General features: G+C 41.4%; 1 protein-coding gene across 1 annotated transcript in view; it reads left to right on the top strand.

The window, feature by feature from the left end:
* The window catches only part of LOC307036128 (LHFPL tetraspan subfamily member 6 protein), a 40714-nt gene that overhangs the window by 10568 nt on the left and 5105 nt on the right, over positions 1–25041 (top strand). The gene's annotated exons all lie outside the window — the stretch shown is intronic.

Raw genomic sequence — 25041 nt, 5'->3', positions numbered from 1 at the left:
TGTAATTGTGCCGCATGTAATAATGTCTTGGTTGAAGAAAAGTGTGCAAGCCCCAGTTTTTATAAGGCTGACACAAGCTCAACAACAATCTCCATTTTGTGGCCCATGGCTGTACTTGTGGAGATGGGGAGGGCTTAGTGTTTGGGTGAAAGGCGACGCAGTGTGACTTGAGTTTTGCTTTGCTTCCCAGACGCTCATTCCAGCTGGCCAGCAGCGGTTGGGTGGGCTCTCCCCCCATAGGATCCTGTTTCCACAGCAGCAGGGGGTGAAGACCCAAAGAAGAGAGGGAGGGAGATAGGGAGGGTCAACATTTGGAGAAATCCTCAGAGCTTTGAAGGGGTCAGTGTTCTGGTGCTCAGGATAAACTAGTTAAGCTACACGTTGCCTTTAGATTCAAGAAGCAACACACCAGCATTCTGCTGATAGTTGGTTCATCTCCAAAAGTCTATTTTTACCTTGTGCAAGCAGATTGCAGTCAAGCCTCAACAGTTAGACAGCACCTTGTCAAATGGCCTTGCTGTGAACCCAGAAGAGAACACAATTCAGCAACAACAGCAAGACACAAACAAAACCCAGCAAATAAGAGCTTCAGTCAGGCATTTACCCTATCTAGCCAGCGGACAAAAGTTGTTAATGTGCTCTGGAATAAGAGGCCCAGAGATGAGATGCTAGTAAGACAGAGAAGCAGGATGTATTTTAAGCCACTCTGTCCAAAATGCAGTCCTCTGAAAGCATAACACAAGGTCTCTGGAATGCTCAAAGAGGGCACCAGAGAGAGTTGGAGGAGGCTATTAACGGGACAGACGACGAGCTCTACCCATATTTGTATATGTTTATAAAGATCAGCATTAGCTGATGGCCATATATAGGGTTGTTATGAACAAAAAGCTTTGGGAAAGAGCTGCACGGAGCTGTGTGTGGCTTTGATTTAACATGCATAGACAATTCTCGTTATAAATACATTGGAAATAGAATAATGTTGGCGGTCAAATCTCACTCATTGTATGTAGATGATTTCAGTTGTAATTCCTTATTTCTTTCTTCAACTATTATTAGATCTGAGATAACTTTACCGTTTGTGACACTTTCAGTTTTTACATATTTCCTGCTGGTATTTCTCTTTGCTCGAACATAGACAAAATGTCACAGGAAACTGGAATGAAAAGCTGAGAGTTGTGCTACTTTTCAAAGAGGGCATGGGAACAAAGGTTCTCTTTGATCCAGCAGAGTGACTTTGCTCTCTGCACTAATTCTCGGTCTGGACCAGTCTGAGCCCCCCGGTGTTGTTCTCCCAGGCCAGACAAGCCAACTACACCCGATTCCTGGCCCATGTGCTCCCTTGGGGTTCCCATGGCAACAGGGATCTGACTCTAGTTACAGTTACATCAGAATATTTCAGAAAGTTTTTCAGGGAGTGATTTAGAGTGGCACTGTGACTGAACCCAGGTCCTTTTAATCACATATTCCGGCTATCGCTTGAGCTGCTTCGGTCTCTAGCGGGAGATGGTGTGGATGAATCGAAATCATTAAATATGAGTTATTCTCTGCATTTATAGACTCACCAACATAATGAAAACACCAATCCTCAGTGTATAGCTCCAAGATAATACAAACACTGACCGGCATCATTTGTATTTGTTGTGTTGTAACGTTCATTTGAAATAAATTGTTGCAAGACAATGTAATCTAAATCCATTCAAAAGCGAAAATGGGAAATCTTTTTTTATCTGCCAGTGTCTGAGCTGTTCATATGAGTAGAGTTTTTGAAAAGAAATATCGATTTTTCTTTTGTTTTGAAATACATACATGTCATTATAGTATCTATACCCAGGTGTATTATTTTAGCATCAATACATGGGAACATTGGAAGCAAACCAGAAGGCTTTTTTACAGACACAACTGAGGACAGGGCTGTCACCTGTTGAGGTAAAGCAGAATGGAGGATTTGCAATTACAGAGTGAATATATGTGGAGCCAAGCCCTTGGGAGATGAAGCGTACTGCTCTAACGCCACAGATATCACTCGCATCTACTTATCTTCTGCACTGCCAGCTAAGACTTGATCATTAGTGAATGTGTCGCTATCATGACCGTCCTGATACTGCTGCTCTAATGCTAGTCCTTTGTTGGCATTCGCCTCAGGGTAACTTCCTTCCTGCCTCCTGCTGCCTCCTGTCTCTCTGCTAGAGCACGTACATGCAAGAGAAAACTCAAGATATGACTTTCATTAGAAAATTGTCAGAGAGCCTTTTCAAATTGAATGTGGGTCTTTTATAAGGCAAGGCACACTCTTCATGTGATTATTTCAGGGCTAACCACACAAATAAAAGGAGATTCAGCTGAATGCTTGTCATAACAACATAGTTTCAGTGGCTGGCTGCACTCTGCTGACAAAGTGATGGCAGGTTAGAAGTCGATGTTATTTTTCTCTAATATCCCTGGATCTCTGTGAGAGCTGCTGGATCAGGGAGTGAAGTCCTTCAAAGCTGTTCTGCTCAACATGTTTCAGCCTGACCGTGATGTGCTCCACCATCTGACATTTGGAGATAACTACAGAGTAGGAGGCTGGCCGGAGTGGGCTATTCTTTTTCCAAACAGAGAGCACTCAGCCCCACTCATGACGGATGCCGAATGGCTCGTCATGTCCAAAGAGAGAGATAATAGAAGCCGAGAGGTCAGGCACTCAATCCTGCTGATAACACACTGCACACTGTCAATCCCACAGCAGAGTGGACAAAGTGTAGGTTGTACTTTTTGATTGCCTGTTAGATATCGGATTTGATGTTATACTGACATTTTTCTCTCAGAGTTGACTGGTTCAGAAATGTTATGTTAGCCAATATTGTTTTTTCCGCCGCTGTAACTGCATCAGCTCGCCGGCAGTGTTGACTTTTATAGATGGAGGCAAGTTTGACATCCGTCATTCAATTGTTACACTGCACATCACCCATGAACAGCAGTGACATCAAGGTTAGTCTGCAAGCCATCTGGTAAACTGACCCAAGCTGCATGCACAAAATGTCAATAAGAGCAAAGACAGCTGTATGGTGTACAGATAGCCTGAATTACCCTGCTGGGTTTTGGCCACTAAATGTCCATTATTATCCCAGCATCTTCCCCTTCAGCCTCCACTGTGTCTGGAGCTAAGATCATTTAGCTTCCACTTCAGCCGGCAAAAAAGGAGTTATCTATTGTTTCGGCTGTCAAAAGAGAGACGAGAACCAGCTGAAAAGCATGTGCTCTGTCTGTTGAGCTTTGCTGGGAATGTCCTCTAGGGTCCTTGAAGGATTTTATTATGTATCTTGGCGGATGCTTCCTGTATGATCAACTTTTGGAGAGCTGAGCCTTGTACTGAAATAAAAAAGTGGCTCTGCAGTTGGCTGTGCTGGAGAAACTAGTTAGTTTGACTAGTTGATGGTCACTGTGGATGTTACAGTATGGTAGATTGTTTTACTATGTACCAGCATCTGAATGTTCCTTGACATGTTAACCAATTATGAGCTTAAATAAAAAGATTACAGCATAACAACCTTTTTTTAAATGTTACACTGTTTCGGTGTTGAGTTTCCCTCTAAACTGCCAGCAGTCACACATCTATACAGTATATTATAATGAGATAGGAAAGAAAGTAGAGACAAGCTGTCCAACAATAAAGTGTCAAAGGTTTCAAAGAAAATCTGAAGGCTTATTATCTCAAAGGATAGTATTCTCAATGGTTTGGTGCTTTTATGTGATTCCCACCCTCTCCTCTGGAAAAATGGCAAATATATGGTTGCTGGTCAATCCACAGCTTTGTTCTCTGTTCTCCAGAGACATTTACAGTCAAAGACTTGAGAGGAGCCTAGCACTTTTTCCTGAGCCGTTGTCGACCCTCTGCTGGCAACTGGCGCGTGGAGATTTCCCTGGCGACATGCATTCAGTTTAAGAAGACGCATTGGTACCATACATACAGTACGCCATTCCAAAGGCAGTGAAGTTTTCACTGCTGCAACGTGTGATGGATGCATAGCAGCCCAAAGTGGAAACATGCTTGTTTTGCTAAGAAAACAAGATACATCAATGGGATGAAGTAACTGGGTGGTACTTCTATATATTTCTTTGGGTAAAAGTTTGTGATTTCCTTTCCAAAAAAGAAAACTTCCCATTCTGACATCCAGGCAGAGACTCCCATGGGTCTTCACAAACATCCTCTTTCTTGGAAAGCAACTGAACAAAACATCATTTAAAAGCAGACAGCTTGTACAGTGGTTAAGGGATTTAAAGGGCTTTTGTGCTTGAGCCAAAGTATTCTAACAGTCATCCTTCCCACTGCTTATTGATGGGCTCTCAGCAGGGTGTTGCTGAGTCAGAAGGACACCTGCCCTGAGCCCCAGCAATCTGCAATGATCAAAGCTCAGATCCTTCAGCTAGGAACCCGCTAGTGTCCTTGTACTCGGCTTTGTTGTTTTGACCGGGCTCTTCTACCCTTGGCAAGCCCTGCAGGCTTTTACACAGGAGGATGGTAGCCGTGGGGACAGTGCAGTGAGGAGACATGAGCATGTGACGGGGACTTCTGCAGGACGTATTGATTTGTGAAAAAAGATATACGTCCTCTCCGGTGCTAACAGATCACTCAATGGTGAACAACTTTCTGCTGCAAGCTGTGAACTCTAATGTGCTTCTCCTAACAGTTTCTGTCAACTTTCTTCACAAACAGTACCTTGTTCTTCTCTCTCTGACATCCATCCTTTGACCATCTGATTTAGTCTTGTCTGACAAACCAACCAAATACTTAATGCTACACCCTCCTGTGTCTAGCATTGAAGGACACCCCCCCCTCGCACTTTGGCTAACACATCATCTTCTTACTTCCTCTTTTATCTCACCACTTTGTGGTAATTACCCCGGCGTTAGACCTTGAGCTTGAGAAGTAACGCCAAACCAAGGGCAACGTGTCGCGTGCAGAGCAGAACTGTGATTCATTGGAATGTATATGGCTGGCTATATATCTTTAGGAAACTGTAATAGGTGGGGGGTGGTGATGTGAACATGGGGAAAATGGGCTGCTGTCGCTTGAGCGGCTGCTAATGTGGTCTTTCCGGAGATAATATGAAACAATGGGATGGACGCGCTGGTATTATTATGTTCTAACGGCTGGAACAATAGAAGTGAAAAGCTGTGCATATATGCTCTCCTTGATCAATATTAAAATGTATTGGGTTTCAAAACATTTCCTTGAAGCCTTTGATTGCTCATGTTGTCCAATCCCCAAGGATATTACATGTATGATATGGAACAAAGAAAAGTGTAAAATCCTCAACTATAGAAAGCTTAAAATTGTACATTTTTGTCATATTTACTTAAAGGTAGGTAATAATGGAGAAACCAGCTCGAGTGCGCTATAATTTGAAAGTACACAACCAAAACAAATCTGCCCCTTCCTTCAGACTTCCTTACAGAGCCCCTCCTCCAACACACATGAACGCGCACATGACTAATGAGGGCACGAGATAAGTTTGGGCACGAGATGGAAGGCTGATCCAGTTATTTGAGCCGGGCCGGCTCAGATGATTGGTCGTGCTTTTTACAGCGCCACGGCTTCCACAGATGACATTTTTTTATGTATTTATTGTCAAAGCATTGAATGTATTCATTGCTATCGGGATGTTGAGAGCATTCCATGGAATATAACAAAAAGTGTTTCTGAAGTGAATTACCTATACCTTTATTGAATGACATACATTTTCTTTTTCTGTTGAATACTTGATTATTTTACCAAGTTCTTCCGCAGTTCATATTTATATCCTTTATGGGAAGGTTATAAACATCTCAAACACTGTATCACATGATTGCTGCTCCGCTTCCGAAGTAGAGAGCTACATTCCACCCTATTTCTCCACCATCCCATTGCTTTCTGCTGTGGGATGTCAACTGTGATCCAGACCTAATCTACCAGCCCGATAGTGAGGTCCCTGCAGGGAGCCAGGGGGCCCCAGGCCCAGCACCGTTAACTCATCCGTCTTCAAGACAGGCTACAGGCAGGGGCCAGCATTGCGTCTGTCCTGTGTTGCTTGCATATGCAGAGCTACGAGGGGATTCTGAACCCTGAAGCCTTCATGTGGTCACCAGGTGAGCACCAGAACAGTGGCCTGTTTCTTCTCCTCTGCCGATGAGCGTGAAAATGAAATTTAATGAAGAAGGCCCTTTTTCTTCTGCGGGAGCCTCCAGCCTCCTTAGAGGTAACAAGCAGGTGTGACGTGGTGCTTGCTGCCTCCAAGGTGAAGATGAGCAAACAGCCTGGGAAGTTAATTTCCTGTTTTCACTCAGCGTTCCATTTTGTTTTGGAAGCTGCTCGCATTATCACTGGTAAATATTTGCTTGTACAACATTTATTATTTTTGTTTTCTTCCTATTGCAGTTGTAGCTTTTGTCTCGTTGCCAGATTAGAGCAAACAATCAGCCTCACAGTATGCACACACACGCACATGGTGTTGAGGCAGACAAAGAAGCTCCCCATCAGTGTTTGTTCTATATTTCCCTAAGATTTTAGGAAGACAAAAGACTGTTTGGAGGTCTTTTGTGAGCTTAGTTGTTTGTGTTTCTTCCCACAATGCATCCATCTGACTGTAGTTTGAAGGAATTACAGTTTGTATGAGAAATGTTAGAAGTCAGTATTTTCCTGCTGTTTACATATATTCAAGTTAGTTATTATTTACTGAAACTCAGATTACGCATCAGATTTACAGAAAGTTCAATGAATATTCTTGTTGATGTTTTGAGAAAACTTTATATACTTAATCATTGCCATACTGTGGCAGACAGACCTCATGGTGAGTTATTTACTCTGGCAAGTACACTCGGAAAGTCTTGCAATTGTGGCAAAGGGAATGACATGAGCTCCCTATTTGTTCCTTTGGAGAGGAAGTCAAACACAGCTTCAACAAACTTCAACTTAACACTTCAGTGAAGGAGACAAACGACCTGTTTCAGCTGAAGCCAGATGCCGATAGATCAGCGGATTATAAATTACCCAATTTAAACGTTTTGGGGGGGTTTTCTTTCAAAAAATAACCCATGAAATGAGGCATTTGAGATAGCAGCCCATCACTAACAGGCCCTTCCCTCATTTCACCCACTTCTGTCTGCGCCAGCACACTGAGTAAAGAATACATTAGAGGGTAATGAAATAAGGGCATTTAAAGAAAGATTTTAATTGAGTGTCAGTCATGGGTAGACGATCACATTACCAGTTGTCCGTTGCGATGACTTTCCTTGCCATTAAGAGGTATTGAGGTTTCATATAAAATGTAATTATAGAGGAAATGGCCTAATGTCAGTGCTGCTAAAATGTTCAGGAATGTACAGATAATTTAATCTTGCTATTCTTTCTCCTGCATTCAGGGTCTGTTTGTGTTTTTTTTAAGCTGCATTAGATCAGAAAATTTTCTTTTGGCAGCTTGGCTATCCTGCCCCACATTTCCTTCTGAGTGCATTTACATGAAATGAAAGAGATTTGCCGCCTACATTTGCTCCAGTTGTAGTTACAAACCTTTGAAAACCCTGCACTTCTTTTATATTGAGTTAAAAGGAGGTTCAGACATGAAAGTCAGAGCGTAAAGATGCTTTTTTTTAATCAGCCTTTTCCTCCTCCGTGCCCCAAACCTCATTTCTGTTACCTCCACTCTTTCCCACCCTCCCTTTCAGGGGCTGCTGAAGGTTGGGGGAGGGTTGTGGAAGGAAATGGGCTCTGGAGGCCGCCAGTGGAATCTTTGCATACCACCAGAGAAAGTGGGAGGGGTTTTTTACACCTCCACATGCTCCAACCCCTCCCTCCCTCCTACCAATGCCCCCCAGCTAGCATCATAAACTGTGCAGCAGCAGCAGCAGCAGCTGGTGTCAGGGAAAAAGACGGAGAGAGGAGTGACGCCCTGCTATCTCACTTACCATCTTCTTTAAATAAAAGGCCAGTAAGCAGAGTGCGGGGAGATTACACATAAGAGCGGAAGATGTGGCACCCATCCCTACAACGAATCACCAGATGGAGCAGATCTAAATCAAGTTCCCCACTGCTATAAATACAATGGAAAACAGGCAGACACAAGCAATAATAAGCAGCAGCATATGCCGTGGTCAACCTCTGCGGGTACAGAGGAGTGCTGTTCCTCCATGCTTTGCATTTCTACTCTGAATTCATCCATGAAGGCGCTCAGTTTAGCACACACCACAGCAGAGGAAGCCTATGGAGCAGGTCGCACATGCCAATCAGACCAGTGGCCCTGTGTTCCTGTGTTCTCTCCTAAGGAAAAACAAGTGGTATCCGATGGAAATTAAGTTACGATGATAACACCTTTCGCGGTCCAGCAACTGCTCGATATTACAAGAGACTCAGTGCCTTACCATTTTGTAATTGAATGTTGAACAAGGGGCCAGTTAGGTTAAAAGCTGTTGTGCTGGTTTTCCCATCATAATCTCCGGATAGGGGGAGAAGGGCTCTCTTTTGTTGGTCCCCAAGGATCAATTAAGCCATCATGAGGGAGAGGCAGTAATAAGACATGTAATGGAAGCACCGTGGTCCTTGGGGAACAGTATTAAATTCATCACCGCCTCGTGTTTCGCACATTTATCACTGGCACATTACAACGTGTAATCACTCACAGATGTCAGGGGTGGTGCTGACTCTCTGTCACTCCTCAGGTGTTGACAGCGGTATCAGTTGCTGCATAATGCATTTAATGTGTGTCCCTATCAACTGCAGAGCTCTGCGTGAGGATCTCATGCTGACAGATAGAATTAATAGCATAATAAATGATAGTATTTTACATATTTTTTTATTCTATCTTCGATTCATTGATGGAATAATATAAGTCTCTTTACAACATGATTTTTTTTCTCTGGGCAGAGAAAAGTCAGTTATTGGCATTCAAAGGTGAGTGTGTACCATACTTGACACATGAAGTGTGATCCTGTGGTACCACTGCTTCATCTTCACACTATAACACATTTGCCACGTCTCTGTCTGCCACCAGAGTTTGGTAAATCAATGAACAGCCTCCTCTCCAGATTTGGTGCCAAAGTGGGAAAACACTATTTGTCAGAGAAAATTAAAGAGCGGGAACATTTACTTGGCTGCTGAATGTGAGTTCTCCTCCGAAGAAATCAAGATTCAGTTCATCTATCAAAGCTGAGGAGCTAATAGTGCGAGTTGACATGTTGTGTTGCCAGTTCAGTGTGTGTGACCAAAATACTGCTGCAGTGCACCTTGTCATTTCGTCAGTTTAGAATAAAATGGTTAGCTCATACAGCCAACCCGCACATTTCTCTCATTGTGGCCTGGCAGTAATTTGAACCACACTGACTGTACCACAGTGACTGACAGTGCTGTCTGTCACTCATGGTCATAAACATTCCTGCAGAGACTGGATAGACACACGACTCACTGTCTATCTGATTTTCAAATGAACTTTAAAGTGGATGATATAGCTATAAACACTTATCTTCAGCTTCGTCAACATTATTATAAATTATCCAGCATAACAGAACCATGCCTATTTGTAATCACACTTCCTTTTACATCCAGAACACCGAGTGGGAGACATTATTTAGCGGGTATGGTTTGTAGAGAGTTTTGACGCATGTCATCATCAGAACAGCTCCCCATAGTTCAGCGATCAGTTTGCCAGCTGGCAGGTTCGGCCGGTTCTCAGTGGAGATTTTCTCTGTTTACAAGCTGTGTGGCGGAGTTAGGATGAGGATTTTGGGGGCTATTAGTCTTTCATGCAAAAACTTTTCTCTGTTTTTAATGTTTACCTCAAAATGCAGAAGCAGGTATGAGAAATAAGTCCACTTTTCTCCCTGTGGCCCTCATCAAGGCTGCCTGATTTTAATTTTAATATTATTTTTACAGTTCGGAAAAACTATTTGGTGTTGGGATTTAATTAAGTTTAATTCCAAGATCTTATTTCAGCATTAAAATGATAATAAGGAAGTTAGGGCACAATTTTAGAAGAAGATCTTCTCTATATGTTTTGATGAATTATGCATATTTCCCATTCTTGTGCAATTTAAGAATAACGAGGTGTCCGGAAACAGTTATCTCGAAAAAGCTGCAGTGATTCACAAAGAGGCTCGTACCTGAAAACCTTCCTGAGGCCAGCAGCAGAGTGTATCCAGGGAGTATATACATTCAGGTCTGCTCTACTAATTGCTCTGCTGCGTTGGTGCACTCCGATTGTATGAGTTGGTTTATATGTGCATTTTCTATATGCAGTAATAACCCTGTTATCGCATCCCTTAAAGAAAACATGGATAGCGGAGACGCTGCGAGAGTCTTTGGGAGCACTGCCTACCTAGTTGGGTTGCCATATGGCGTTGGTGATGCAGCCAGCGCCTGGGGAGGAGGCCGCCGTATGGTGGCAGGAAATACACAGACACAGCAGTATTGCAAAACAAGACGGAGAGGAATTCTAGTCTCAAATGTAAAAAGACAACAAACCCAACATGTGTACATTCAGAAGGACAGAGACAAATGAATGAGAGGAGAAGAATGGAAAAGGTCAAAAATGACCTTCAGACTAAATTACAAAGGTGATTCATTTATTCTCTGTACGGCTATAAAGACTAATGTATTTTTGATACATCACTCTGCATCCCTTCGCTTTTGCTTCTTGTCCCATTAGACATTGTAACATTAAGGAGCTGTGATCTGCCTTCCTTTTAAACGCCACAAGTTTCTTATTGAATTCAGCCATTGCCACAATGTCATCAATGACAGTGCGAGTCAGACCTATACCGCTGTGTGACATTTTAAAGGCATATGGAGCATTCATAGGATTGATGAGGGACTTAAAAGGATTCTTTTCGGAGCTGTGAATGGGTGGGTGAGAAGGTGGCCCTCCTGTATTTTGTGTGACCTTTGCAGATTGACTCTGAGGATTTCAGTGCCATCTGTGCCCCCTAGGTACCAGTAATCCTATTGCTGCTACACTCAGCAGTAATGGGTACCTCAAGTCTTTGCAACATGCCCTTGATTTAAGTAATACACACACTTACATGCACAGGAACACACTTCTTTCTTGCTGTTTCCATCAGAATGCATCTCATGTACCTGCCTTTGCATTTTGTACACAATAGTGTCATTGTGTTTTAACGGTTTTATAGTTAATGTTTATCCTATTTTCTATGGACATTTCGTCAGTATCACTTACTGCCCATCTCATAATGCATTTTCAGCCAGGGCAGATACCTTTCCATTCTTTGTATTCTCTTTTAACCCCTTCGGCTGAACTTTGAAGTAATCCCTCCTTCCTAAATGAAAGTGCATTGCCTTGTTGTGTTATCAAATCAACTCATGCTGTCACATTCATGCTTATGTGCCTGCCATGCCTGCGCTCCAAGAGGAACTCTTTTGTGACAGAATTCTTTGGTGCCTGCTGAGAGGAAGTCTATTTTAGCTTTGGCTCCATGACAAAAACGTAACATGGTGCAAATGAATTCCAATCCTGTATTGGGCAAAGGAACCACAAACAACCAAGGATTTATGAATGAATACCCTTATGTGAACTGATGCCTCGTAAGCGCACGTATACACACACCTCACCATCGCCACCAGCACCAAAGTCAGCATTATTCTTGATGTTGGTGATCTATTCTTGGCCGTTTATGTCTCTGGCAACTTCCTTTCCACTCTTGTTATTGACGATGCAGAGCCTGTGTGTCAGGAAAGGTTAGTCATTTGTTTAGTTTGACACTTGCCTTAGCTGCTTGGTTTGCTGTCAAGTATGTTTCAACGGCTGGAGGTTTTCTGCTTTTCTTTTCATGACAGTTCACCTCACTTTCCTCTGCTCTTCATTCCCCTGTGTGGAGAATCCCACTCGTATGCCCTGACTGTGTTTCCTTCTTCTCCTGGTAAGTGAGAGTCAGTATAGCGGATGATCAAAGTCTTTCTTCCTCATTGTGGTGGATGAAAACAGAAAGAAGCTCCAGGATATGGCACACATTTCTTGCTGGTATATAAGCTATGGACTTCCTGTTCTGCTCTTCGAATGACTCCTTTTTGTTTTTCAATGGTAATTAGTTTTACCTTTTTTTAAAAAGTGGTGCGGGCAAAATATATTTTCTCAGTCACCAAGAGACCGCTTGAAAGCCTACAGTAAATTACCCTAAAAAGCCCGGGGGAAGTGTTTTTTTCTCTGTCTGATAGTTCTTTTATTTTCAGACTTGGGAGCTGTTGACAAAAATATATTTTATTTAAAGGGTGCGGGTCAAATTATTAATAACAGCACCATGTAAGAAACACAGAAGATTGACAGTCCAGCACTGAGAGCAGACTTAAGCCAAACTCTATTGGCTGTGTGCAATGTGGCCGTATGCAATATTTTCTCCTTGCCTGTGATTTATTATTGTGAAGCTTTCATGCAGGACAGTTTTTTGGGAGTTTTTCATTAAACTGGCTGAAGTGTGTAAGTGCCTCCCTTAGGAATGATTCATCACCAGTTTGCCGGGACGCAACCAAAGCTCGCCTCCCTAACGTATGAACCATTGGAGCGGCCGGAAGAGTTTTCTACCTGGTGTCCCCCCTGGTTCCTGCTGTTCATTCATCTCAACATTGATTTTAATAGTTGGGGAGGTGCAGGTGGGGCCGGTGATGCAACTTTTTTGAGGGATGGATGATCTGCCGGCTGCAAAGTCTGATCTCATTTATATTTTGTTATGGCTTACAAGGAGAAACACTTTATTATAATGAAGCACAACAACACTCCCTCCTGGGTGATGAATTGTAGGTGATTGCCTTTGGGCACAATCGCGCCAAAAGATTAACATTTAGCTTTTTCTTTAGGCACAGTGCAGATCTTTGCAGGCTGGCAACAACACAGCGTGTGTAAATAAAGATCTTAACACAGAGCCCCACAACCGCTGTTTGTGTGTGATCATCAAATCAGTAGCTGAGTAAGGACATGGTGACCTTCAGGTTTGGGGGATGGGGCAAGGTTTTTTTTCTTTCTGTAGGGACTAACCAAGTGGGCTGAACTCAACCTCTCCTCCATCAAGAGTTCCCATGTTCCCAGACACCATCAATTGTGTCTTAATGAATTAACTGAATACTAATCAGGCAGCCAAAGTCCAGGGGGTGGGGCAGGGTTTAACACAGACAAGGTCCTGTATTAATATGCAGAGGAATTCTTTTCTCCCGCAGTCATCACATTCCGTCTGATTTAGGAAAACGGCAAGAATGAAATATGGGTTCATGCCTTTGAGTTTTGTCCCTTGTGTTACTGTCCTTCATCTTTCTCTGTCAGTAATATACTTGTTTGCCTCATTATGGAGTTGTGACAATTCTGTTTTGATTTAGCTCGTGTCCTGGGGATAGGCTGAGAATGTTTTCTTGCTCACTGACTTTAAATCGCTCCGATCCAGTGTGCCTATATTTCGCCGCAGAGACCCTGTTTATATAAATCTTTCAATACCACTGGCCAGAGGTTATATCCTCTAATATTAATCAAGACTCAACAGACTCTTAATCTTTTATCCGAGTCCTGTTAGCCCCACGGACAAACTCTTTACTGCTCAATCAATCAGACTGACTAGCTCTGAAATGTCCAGTGGTGCATTCTTAACAGCCCTTGCCAGCCCTTAAAGGCTACTAACATTGTTAGCGTTATCAACATTCGGGAAAGAATAGATTCATCCATGACAAAAAGAGTTTGTATATGCAACGATGACCTATGATCTTGGACAATTCAGTCTTAACATGTGAGCAGGCAAGCCCCCTTAGAGACACTTGCACTCGAAGTGATTAAATCAGGAGACGTATTGTGGACGGGCTCTTTTGACAGTCAATGGGAGCCTTTGTGGACACATGACATTACACAGGCAAACTTTTCCGCCTCATCTCTGAGAGCTCTGTAATGAAACAAAGTTTCTCAGTTTCATCCAACAAAGTTTATTTCTAATTAATTGTCGGCGCAGCAGACACAGATTTTATCTCTCATGTTATGCTTCTGAAGAGAGTCGTTCATGTTCATGAATACTGATGGAACTTTATAAAGCTCTATTTGCACGAAATTAGTATAACCTGAGGTTGAGAAGTGATTTGTATAATTAAAGGAGATTGTCGATGATTTTAATCCCAAATGCGAGACTGGCACGGTTGTAATTTAAGCATAATTCCAGTGCAAATGACTTGCCACATCTTGGTGAAGTCAGAAGTCCCCGGGTATTACTTACTAATCCCATGCAAATTAAATTAGTTTGTTGGCATCTATTGGTATCTTTTTCTTTTAGATGCAAAATGTTGCACGTCTACGACTGAATGCAGTTGTGGGGAGTGCAGAGGAAGACTGTTAATGCGTTTGGGAGGCAATTTGAAGCTTAGCTTTGCACAGTGACAAACTATAAAATGTTTAACTTTACAGACTTGTATCAACCATACTGAATTTCATTTTCTGGTACTAATTAATGCTTTGAAGTAAGGAACTAATTGATTAATTATTTGAGGCCTGAACATACTTTGCTATTACTCCCGTGTGAATTGAGAGTAAGGCAATAAAAGTGGAAATGCACTCTAATCACCACTGCAGGATGAAACCGCTGGTGCTTAGAGCATTGTTCCTTTGGGCTGATTTCTTTTCCTTTGAAACATCTCAGTGAGGGGCACTTTTGCAAGGACTCTGGGAAATATTGATTTTCATTCGTCCTTGCTCCCATAGTATAATCTCTGGATTCATGCTATCCACTGACTCCTATGACATGAATGCTTGCAGCTTGATTGAAGCCATATGTCTGAGTGAGGCAGTATTCTAAATAGAGGTGTCAGGTCTGCTTTGTCTGAAGCATAGTAAAATGAAACCAGGGCACCATCCTGTTTTAATAGATCTAATGTTATTAGAAACACATACTGCTGGATAACTGCTCCATTGTTCATTCTGCATTACCTCATGGTTTTTCCACATTTTCTTAAGTGCACACAGGAGAAAGTAAAAAAAACCTTGGATTTATTTCAAATATTTCTGGGTGTTTTCTGTTTCCCTTGTAATTACTGATCTGAACTGTTTCACTTCCAGCCCACCTGCTAGTGCTTTGGGTTAGCATGTGGGTTCATTCTGATCCAGCGGGTTTCTAAACGTTCAATGTTTTTCAATTTGTTTGTCTTAGGGTTTAACTGGCAAAAATACAAACTGTCTATCAAGATGAAGATTTGGTGAATGTGCATGTCAACACTAGAATCAAGTCTTTACATGTAGCCGGTAGTCTGACCAAGAAGTAGAAATAATTGTGGGTTTGGGAAAAACCCTGAAACATTTTGCGTAGTTCATCATATTTTACCACACCAGGCATTTTTAACACCAAGGCAAAATAGACAAGTGTCACTGTCATGTATCTTCCCCACACAATCAGTGTAAAGAAAAATCTGTTTATCTAGATATATCTCTACTTACGTGTTCGTCAAAGGACTCTCTAACAGTATTGTTAGAGGGACGAGGCTGCAATTTCATCACTAAAATGAATCTGTTTACAATAACATCCACTAAAATACCTCCGTACCCTTTACGACCCTGACAGAGATGCCATGGCAATATAAAAAGGCAAGATAATCTTCATGTGAAATGGAATTGGTAGCCCTTTCTTGACATCTGTTTAGTTTCAATCAGTTGAATCACCCAGGCAGAAATAGATTTTCATCCTTGAGCAGACAGGATAAACCAGATATTATGTGATTATGTGGGATCACAATACCAATTCAATATCATACCAAATGTCAGAGCACACACAGTCCCGCACAATCTGATCTCTGCCTCTGCTTTGTATTTCCCTATTGTATTACAGATTACTTGACATGTTGCATAGTGTGTTCTAATTTAGACTATTCTGCTTTGCCTCAAGGGCTCTCAAATGTCACATTAACAGCATTTGATACACTTAAGCTTCATCATGTCTTTATCTATCAATTTTAACACAAGTAAGTACACAAAAGGTTACTTCAATGAGCTTCACTTATAGAAGTTACGTCACAGCTAATAAACTGAGAATTGTGAGAAACTTCTTAAAAGACATTGACATTTTAGTAAACAGCCTTCAATTATTTATCGTAGAGAGTTAAATGAAAAGATTTACACTTTCACGTCTGTTTGTTAAATGAAGAGCTACTGTTCAGATATCCAGTTAGCTTAGCATAAAGACTGCTTGCAGATGGAAAGTGCTAGCGTAACTGTCAAAGGTAACAAAACACACCAACCAAAACCCACAAGTTGAGGACTTTGATACCTTTGGACAGAACTGTTTCCCTTTATTTCCGTCCTTTTGCTAAGCTAAGCTAACCGGCTGCTTGTGGTAGCTTCATTTTCACCAGACATAAATTATCATCTTACTCAAAATCAATAATAAAAAGAAAATAATAGTGTTTATCAATGTCAATGTTTTGTTTTAAATATATGTCCTATAGTGTATCGGGTTATGTTATTCCAACCTTTCCGTGGCTCGAGAATGAGTCTTGTGGCCTTCTGAGATTTCCACTCTTACTGAATGGTATTCAAATCACACCCACACAATGAAATGCTGGGAGTAAAAGTCGCCCTTTGGTGTAGTGAATGTTTGAATTTAGGAGAATGGAAAAGGCTGCTAAAACTCAATCCCCAAGGGTAATAAGCTAGCCTGGTGTGTGTGTGTGTGTTTTTGTGCCAGATCATGGCCGGCACTTTAAACACATGCTATGGAGTACATTGTACACTTGGCAGTGCGAGTTGGTTTTTCCCCGATCCCAGAAGCGTTGTTTTGTCCTTTGAAGGGGGGCTGTGTGTGTTTTCAGTATGGAACTGCTCACATGATGAGTCCCAGTACTGTCAGAGAAGCATTTTGATGTCTGGCAATTTTTTTTATAGAAGATACTAAAACATTCATTGCATGTTTGGATGCTATTACCATGAATATTAAAGTGGAGATTGCAGTGTCTTTGATTCTCCTCTCCCCAGAGGGCCTTGCATTAGCATGTTTACCGCTCAATGTAAAGGGTAATTATGGCAGGAGCGTATCGCTGAAGGTATACGCTGACTTTTTCACATGTGGCCTGCCATCATGCTTTTCTGTCAGGGGGAGGAGGTTGCTGCCCTAACACATCAGACATGACCCAGTTAGAAGAGCTCCACTTGTAGGAGCATAAGAAGTGGATCGAACCCTGAGGAGGATTTCCACACCCTTTGGCTTTGTTGTTCTCCTCAAACATTTTCTTTCTTCTCTCAACTCGCCTCTGATGGATGGAACTCCCTTCCCTTTTTAAATTGAAATTCCAGACTACCATGCTGATTTGTATAACAGTTTGTATAAGGTCCTTTTTAGCATGTGTGTTCCTATAGATTCCTATAAATGACTGAAATCTTAGTTAAATGAGGCTTAAAAACGGTTGCCCAGAATCTACTGTAAGTTGGCGTTGACTGTAACTTTGTCATGTGAAAGTAAAGAAGCTTATTGCCACCCAGCCTCACAATGATAATAAGTCCTTATAATATTGCAAGATATTGCAAAGGTTTATCTTCCCTTTGACTTTTTCTGAATAAAATCAAAGGCAGAAAATGAACTCCAGTGCAGTATGGTAGCAGTCAGGTGATGCTGTCAGATAGCTAGTAACACACATTAGCTCATTGTTTATTCGGTTCTTAGTGCATTCCAACCCTAGTTTAGCACATGGGTGACTACATTTAAAAGAGAAATGTGAAAATTGTGCAACATTTTGGAAAAGCTAAAGGGGGAATTTCTCCCAGATGCTGCAGCATTCTTTCCCTTGTATTTCCTTGTTTCTTCGCCTTCCTCTTATTTGACTCCTCTTAACTGAAAGGAGGGGGAAGAATGTCCAATTTTCAAAATGAGATCAGAGGAGACATGGTTGAGGTCACAAGGAGGCGTGGGTTCTTTGTAGCTGGAAAGACTGAGACATACAGAAAATATCTGCGCCCTTGTGTGAAAAGCTCATTCTCCCCACACATGCAGAAGACATTGTCTTCTGAAAGTCGTTTGCTACGTATTTTGCACACCCCTGTGTCGTCCTTTTGCAGTTTGGTGTTGTGCCACTGTGCTGCAGACGGGATGTTGTCTTTCCTTCTTAATAGTTGCCCATTGCTTAATGAACCAGACCTTTATTTTGCTCTTCTAGTTGGTGTGTTCATTAATTATCGGTTGTAGCTGGAAACTGTGTGACAAATGAGTGGTGTGATTAGATAACACCAGTTCCTGACAGAATGCCTGTAGCAGAAGCGCTGAAACCGATCAATATAACACAAACTGCTCCTTCCGCCCAGGGCTTGTGATGGTGACTGATGGGTGGACATGAGAATAAAATGAGACTGTGTGGCACAACCCAATAAACCACCATACACTGTACGGGTCATCACTTTGGGCTTATTTCTGGCCCATACCTCAGGGATATGTGATTTAACTGACATTGTAACACTTAAAACACTCCATCTTTTGACAGTTTTCCTTTACCATAACCTTTTCACTACCTCTAATTATAAGTACTTGTTAGGCTTTAAAGCTGGGTTGTTCTCTGCATCTCCTTTATGTTTTACAAACTGGAGTTGTGATCTAATGCACCATCCAGCATTGCATCATGTCGCACACCTGACCTTAACTCTGGCTAACCGTTTCGCATTCAAATGTGCTTCAAAAGTAACTTTCAACAGCACTGCTAGCACTGTCCTGAACACACAAGAATTAAGCATCACCTCCTCAGCATGTTAGTTCTGGATAGCTTACTGCATACAGTAGCATGCACAGAAAATATGCTATAATATATAGAGCAAATGTGTGAAAATAGCTTCAGTGTTTTTGATGTTGTGTGTTTCCTGAAATAGAAAAAAAGGCACACAATCTATATAGTAAAATATAAGCTTTGCAGACCCATTATACACTCTTTGAATGATTTATTTTGCGTTTTTTGTACATTTTCAAATTAACTCTACCCCTGACTAAAACACTGTTGGATCAGGACATCTTAGAGAGACATGAAACAACAGTCTGTTTGCAGGAAGACAAGAAAGCATAACCATGCAGACTTCACATGAACGCAGCCTGACAACGAGTCTTGTTAAATCCTCTGATAGCTGCTGGGATAAAGGACTGTTTGTTACTGTTTGACCTTTTCTTTGGGCGGCTGTGGCAGATACCAGAGGGGAGAGGGGGAAATCTGCCATAAAGGGGATGGTCACACTCTAAATGAATAGTCAGAGCCTGGTGTAGAGCTGGTTTGTCACAGAGCTGTGTTCTTACTGACCTGGTCTGTAATACACTTTTATGTGTTTGATATTCAAGTTGTAAAGCCAAAATAAAAATAAAGAAACAGAGCCGACAGAAGACTGCAGACTGGAACATCTTTTCCTGTGTAGTCAGCCATCACACACTGGAATATGTAACTGAGAATATAACTGTTGGGAGAAAACATGGTTCAACCTGTAAAACTTCTTCATGAACACACCTCTCGTCCTTCTGGATAATTGTGTTTTGATCTGTGGGAAGATCCATGCAGAAAAACTCACAAAACAGTTTAGCAAAGGAATATTAATAGCAACAAGTAGACTATTTGTGCTCAATATAATGCTTGAATGTCAGCCACTGGCAACCGCAAATGTTAAGATGCATCATTTTGCACATCACATATCACTCGTACTCTACATTCTCTCATTAAATCCCTCCTTTCCTCCTCATCCTCCATCTCTCACAGTTGCAAAGTCTAACGTTCCAACTGAATCTCCAGATCCCCGTCTCGCTCACATAAAAAAAAACAGCTTCTCCGGCAAAAATGCTCACATAGGATTAAGCCCTTCTAAAAAGCGACTGTGTTGATCCAACTTGAATGACAGAGAATCAAAACCTCGTAAGGAAAGCAGGAATGCAAGCTGTACATACTGATGTCTGACACGTGTTTCAAACGGAGAAAAAAATACATGTCTCGACATGCAGAGATGGTAATGTTGATAGGCAAACGTGACACTGTGGGAACCTGTAACTGATTAAAGCTCAGGATGACATAAACATGATTATAATCTCATATTATTTACATAACAGATTGTATTTATATATTTGTTTTTTGATTAGATGCAAAGTACCATGCTTGGATGAATTGAGTACAATTAAGCACAGACGTTAACTTTTAACGTAACATTGCACATGTTATTATTTTTGAATTTCCACTTCTTAAGATATGGCAACACCTGAGTAAACATGGTATCAGCAAGTGAAGGTTTTCGCTAACACTCCTTGAGCTACTTTGTCAGATTAACACAAGGTTAACTCTCATATTTGTTTACAGGGCAGCAGCCAAAGAACCTCACATTAGTTTTACTCTTAAAAACCTGCAGCTCTTCATCTAGCTCACTGTGGCTGCTCCCTCTAGTTATTCCCTTGCAATATTCGAAAAATGTTCTTTGCCTCAACATTTGTCTTATATTTCTTACATTTTAAGAAGAAAGTGTTTTTTTATGAGCACCATTGTCAGATGTCCTTAAATGGAAGCAGCAGCTGGAGGAAATATTGGGTTTGCATTAGCCGTGACTTAATATGGCTCTGACACGGCTGAGTTAGCAGTAAGCAATGATGCTGATATTAATGAGATAGAATTAAAAACAGTGTTGCTGGATTATGTGCTGCAGTGCTAAATCTCTCATACGAGGCAATTTGTATCCACTGTGGGAATGGCGGACTCCACCACCAGATAATTACAGAATGTACATGTGTCGAATGGCTACTGTTGAGAAATGGGTTAAATTCCATTAACATTTTAAGGATTATAAATTACACTACCCACTTATTTTCCTTGCTGCCCTTTTTGCAAGCCGTTTTGTAAACATATTCAGACATTTCATTAATCGTACCAGCTTTCTTTTCTTCATATTATTAACATGTCTTGGGAAACAGCATAAAACTTGACTGGAATTAAAATGTTCAACCAAAAATGCCTACGGACGAGTAGAGGGGGATACTAGTTTGTCATAGGCGGGCTTGCCTTCCCAGGTGAGGTTGCTCTTACACTTCCCTCCGCTGTCTGTCGATCCTCCAAGCCCAAAAGGGAATGTCTTACATTAAGCCGACCCTTTCAGCCCCATCCCCACTCCAATTCCCTGGCCACTCACATTCTCTAGAGCTTAGCGGCAGCCCTTTCTCCCTGTCCTCTTTGGCCTTTTGAATGATAACCTTGAATGGTATTGTCTCGGGGCATGAAGGAGGGTAAAGAAATGCCTTGCTTCTTGACAGAAAGCAGGAAAGCTTGACAAAAGGCATCAGCACTCCCTAAATCAGAGAATGTGGGGGATATGAAAGGGGGCAGTTCTTCATTCAGGTAAAAAGCGTTGACAGAATAAGGATGGGGCACAATAGAGCAGCTCTGATGAAACAATTCAATTCTCTGTGTGCTTTTTAAGAGATTTCAAAAGTGAGCTCAACTGCAATGATGAAATCCGAGGCAACTATATGCAGTAGAAAGTTGACTGTATTAGAGCACATTTTATGGATTGAAGAATGGAATGAGGGACTGATTGTATTTAGTTAAGTCAATTTATCTGATCTATTTCACAGTTCATAGAATAGCCTTTCACAGAAGCCATTTGGCCCGAGATAGTCATTGTGATAACAACCTCATGGAGATCAATTGAAACTCAATCTGTGAATAAGACGTCTTGATTCTACACGCCGCTCTCTCTGACCCTTACTTCTTCCTCTTCATCTCTTCTGCCCGGGAGGAAACTATCAGCATCAGCCTGCTGCCATAGCAACTTAAACAACACTCCAAAATGGCCAGTTAGGTTTTGCAAATAGTGGTTGTTGGTAAAAAAGCAGCAGAGTAAACAAACAACCCTCCCAGGCTTTTGTTGATAGAGCCTCGTCCGATTATGCAGAAAGCTCAGGGCTTCTTTATGTTTGACCTGAGAGCATGGTTGATGCTGATACGGCGAAACTAGTTGTTTTGGTGCAAATGGTGGTGACGTCATCTTTATGATATTTCCTGTCCATCAGTTCCTAAATGTAGTTGCTATACAGCTGCAGCCTTGTGGTGACTTTAACTACAGTCCTTATTGCAGCTTAGTGGGGTTCTGCAATGATTTCATCGTGAGATGGCCATCTGCTCACAGCAAAAGAAAATGAGCCTCTTTTTGAGGTTGATCAGCAGAAGAGAACATTCAGGCAATGCAACTTACAAAATATGTTTGTTGAAACAAGTGTGGGGTTTTTAATTTTGGCCATTTGGTGTTTCTTTAGAAAATATGGAATAATTGAATTTGTCAATAATTACTGATTGCAGTTTAATCATTCTGTAAGACTTACTTATAATGTGTTTCTAATGTAACATAATGCTTATCTATTTTCTGTGAAAGCAACCCATTTTACTCAGGGAATCATTAAGTTTAATCGTATTATAATACATTTAGTATGACTTTAATGCTTGAGATTGTAGCGTGTCCACTAGCTCAGTGGTCCTCGCGCCACCATCCAGGACACCAGATTTAAGAACATTTTCAGGCGGGAAAACACATTTCATGATCCAAAGTGTCTGTGTTTACACTCTGCGATGGGAATTCAGGTCAGCAGAAGGCATTACCTCAGTTTAAGAGGTCACATGCCAAAAAGGTTGAGAGGCACTGCTGTAGCTGGCATCCACATGCTAAATGACACAAATCCCTGACTGTCTGTTTGTGCAGATTGGGGTGCATCTGTGTCAGCTTAGGAAATAATAAGGGTAGGAAGTACCGTCTTTTTAACAGCACGCATGGAGAATTAGAGCCTGAGGTATTCTGCCTCTCACAAGTCCACACTTCTCTCTAGCAGCTTTGCTTTTAAACATTATGTGAAAGAGCATTTTGCATTCTTGGTAATCTGTCTCCCACATCCCAGTTACCAGCCTTCCTACCTCTGCTTCTCAAAAACCCACGTAGTAAGTGTGGAGGATAGGATTTGACAGAATTAACTATAATGGCAATAAATATATATATCAAATAAATAAAAGCCAAATGTGAAACGTAGAGCCATATATGATACAGATACCTTAGTGTTCGCTCCCAGTGATTTTTGCTTTGCAGTATCTGTCACCATATTGGCTTGGTAACATGTCAGTGCTCTCATTGATTTCACCCACTGCAGTGTTGCAGGCTCACTAAGTTTATCCCCAAAAACCACAGAAAACTCTGGCGGTTCACCCAGCAACCTTTTATTTTTTATTCTTCAAGATTACACAAGGGAACTGGGCTTTTGTCTTTGTTGTGGCAATCGTTTCCCTCCTGTCATCGGTCTTAGATGTACAGCTTTTCATGTCATCACATCATCGTCTGACCTGATGTGGAAACTATGCACTGACGAAAACCTTTCCCCCCCTATTCCCACGGAGGTTCCTGCTGCAGCGTTTTTATAAATCTGATCATTATAACGAATGCGTTAATCAAACACTGACTGAAAATCCCAATAAAGCTTGATTTTTCTAATGGAAATATTAGAGTTTGCTGGATAGAATAACAATATCTTTTTTAAACACATTCTGCCCTACGTTATTTTGTTTCTCTCCTTCCTCTTGCTGCAAGGAAATTCAATTTGATTACATACTGCTGTATCTCTCTGCATTACACAACTTGAAAGAGAATTTTTGATTTAGTTAAATATGAATCATGAATACATTATCATGCTGGCTCTTTACTGTTACACATTTTAATCAAAACACATTCGATCACATTACATAACTGAGAATATTTTAATGATTGCGGGTATGCTCACTAGCTTACAGATGCGTTTTTGTATCTTCCAAAAGAGTTTGTTTTTATGTTCATCAGAGGTCCAGAGTGACTGCTTGTACAGGGATTTACATCAAATGCCCCTGTCTTTTGCTTTACTGCTCAGCTAAAGGTAGTCATTTTGTGGTCTGAAGCAGAAACTCGTCTGAAGTTTTTTTTAAGAAGCTGAAGAAGGAACAGCCGTGTTGTTACTTATTACATTCCCAGGATCCCCTCTGATCCTGAGCTGTAATGACACGGACTTGGTTGGACCCTTTTTACATCCCTTCATTCTCATCAACATGCCAGAGTTTCGCTGAATTGATTTTCTACCACGGGTGCCATAATCAGTCTATTTCCCCCCAGATGCAAGCTGATGACATTCACTGTCCTCCTGGCTGCAACTGCGGAAAACAGATGTCTTTTTCACTTTTCTACTCCCCTTCTGATGTTGGCCAGTTTGTCTAGCCCGTATGCATTAGCATGTGGATTAATTCCTGCTTGTTATCTTTGCCTTGATGTAATAAGGCAATCCTGGATGGCAGCGGTAATCAGGTTGGAAGGCAGAGCTCTTGCCTTCTCTTCCTCCGCTGCCTTCCTCACATCCAAAAAACTGATAGCAGGTTAGACACGTCGGAGGGGATTAAGCTAATGTGATGGCAGAGCCACCTACGGGGTAATTTTAAGAGACGGGCCTTGGCATCCAGGGAATAACTCGTCAATACCTGGCTGTAGGCTAATATTAAGGATATTAATCCTTAATGTAAATGGCCTTGACTTGATTTTACTCTTGTCTCTGTGTGCAGCTTTAAGTGCAGTCATGAGTCTCTCTAATCACTGACATAAAGCAGTCCCTCAAGGGTTTTCCTGAGTTTTACAGTAATTATTGCGTACCAAAAATTGCTGTTTTTTTTAGTTGTTAGCTGTGCGACAAATTGCCAAGCTGTTTGCATTATTTCTCTCGTTGATGTGAGCGTTTTTTTTTGCAGCTGTAAAAAACATGATGAAGTGTTAAAATCACAATCCGTGTCGTTTTACAAAGGGATTTGTGGCTTGTTAAGGTAGAATTGTTGGAACAAGTTATTATTGCCTCCCCATCAGTATCAGCTGGAAACAGTTGATAAGGTGAGAATAATAAAATCATACGCGTGAAGTCACACAGCGCTTCAGCTCATTGTCGTTTTCATAATTGTATTTAAAACATAAACCAGGGTTGCTAGACAATCCATACACAACCTGAGTTTGTGTTATCTGGATGCAACAAAGAATAAAAACACCCTTTTTGTCTTCCTCATTAATGAAAAGATTCTTAAATTATGAAAACCAA

Source organism: Notothenia rossii, assembly GCF_949606895.1.
Source record: "Notothenia rossii genome assembly, chromosome: 4".
NCBI classification, from domain to species: domain Eukaryota; kingdom Metazoa; phylum Chordata; class Actinopteri; order Perciformes; family Nototheniidae; genus Notothenia; species Notothenia rossii.
The sequence above is the reverse complement of the archived record's forward strand: the minus strand, read 5'-3'. Positions and strand labels throughout refer to the sequence as shown.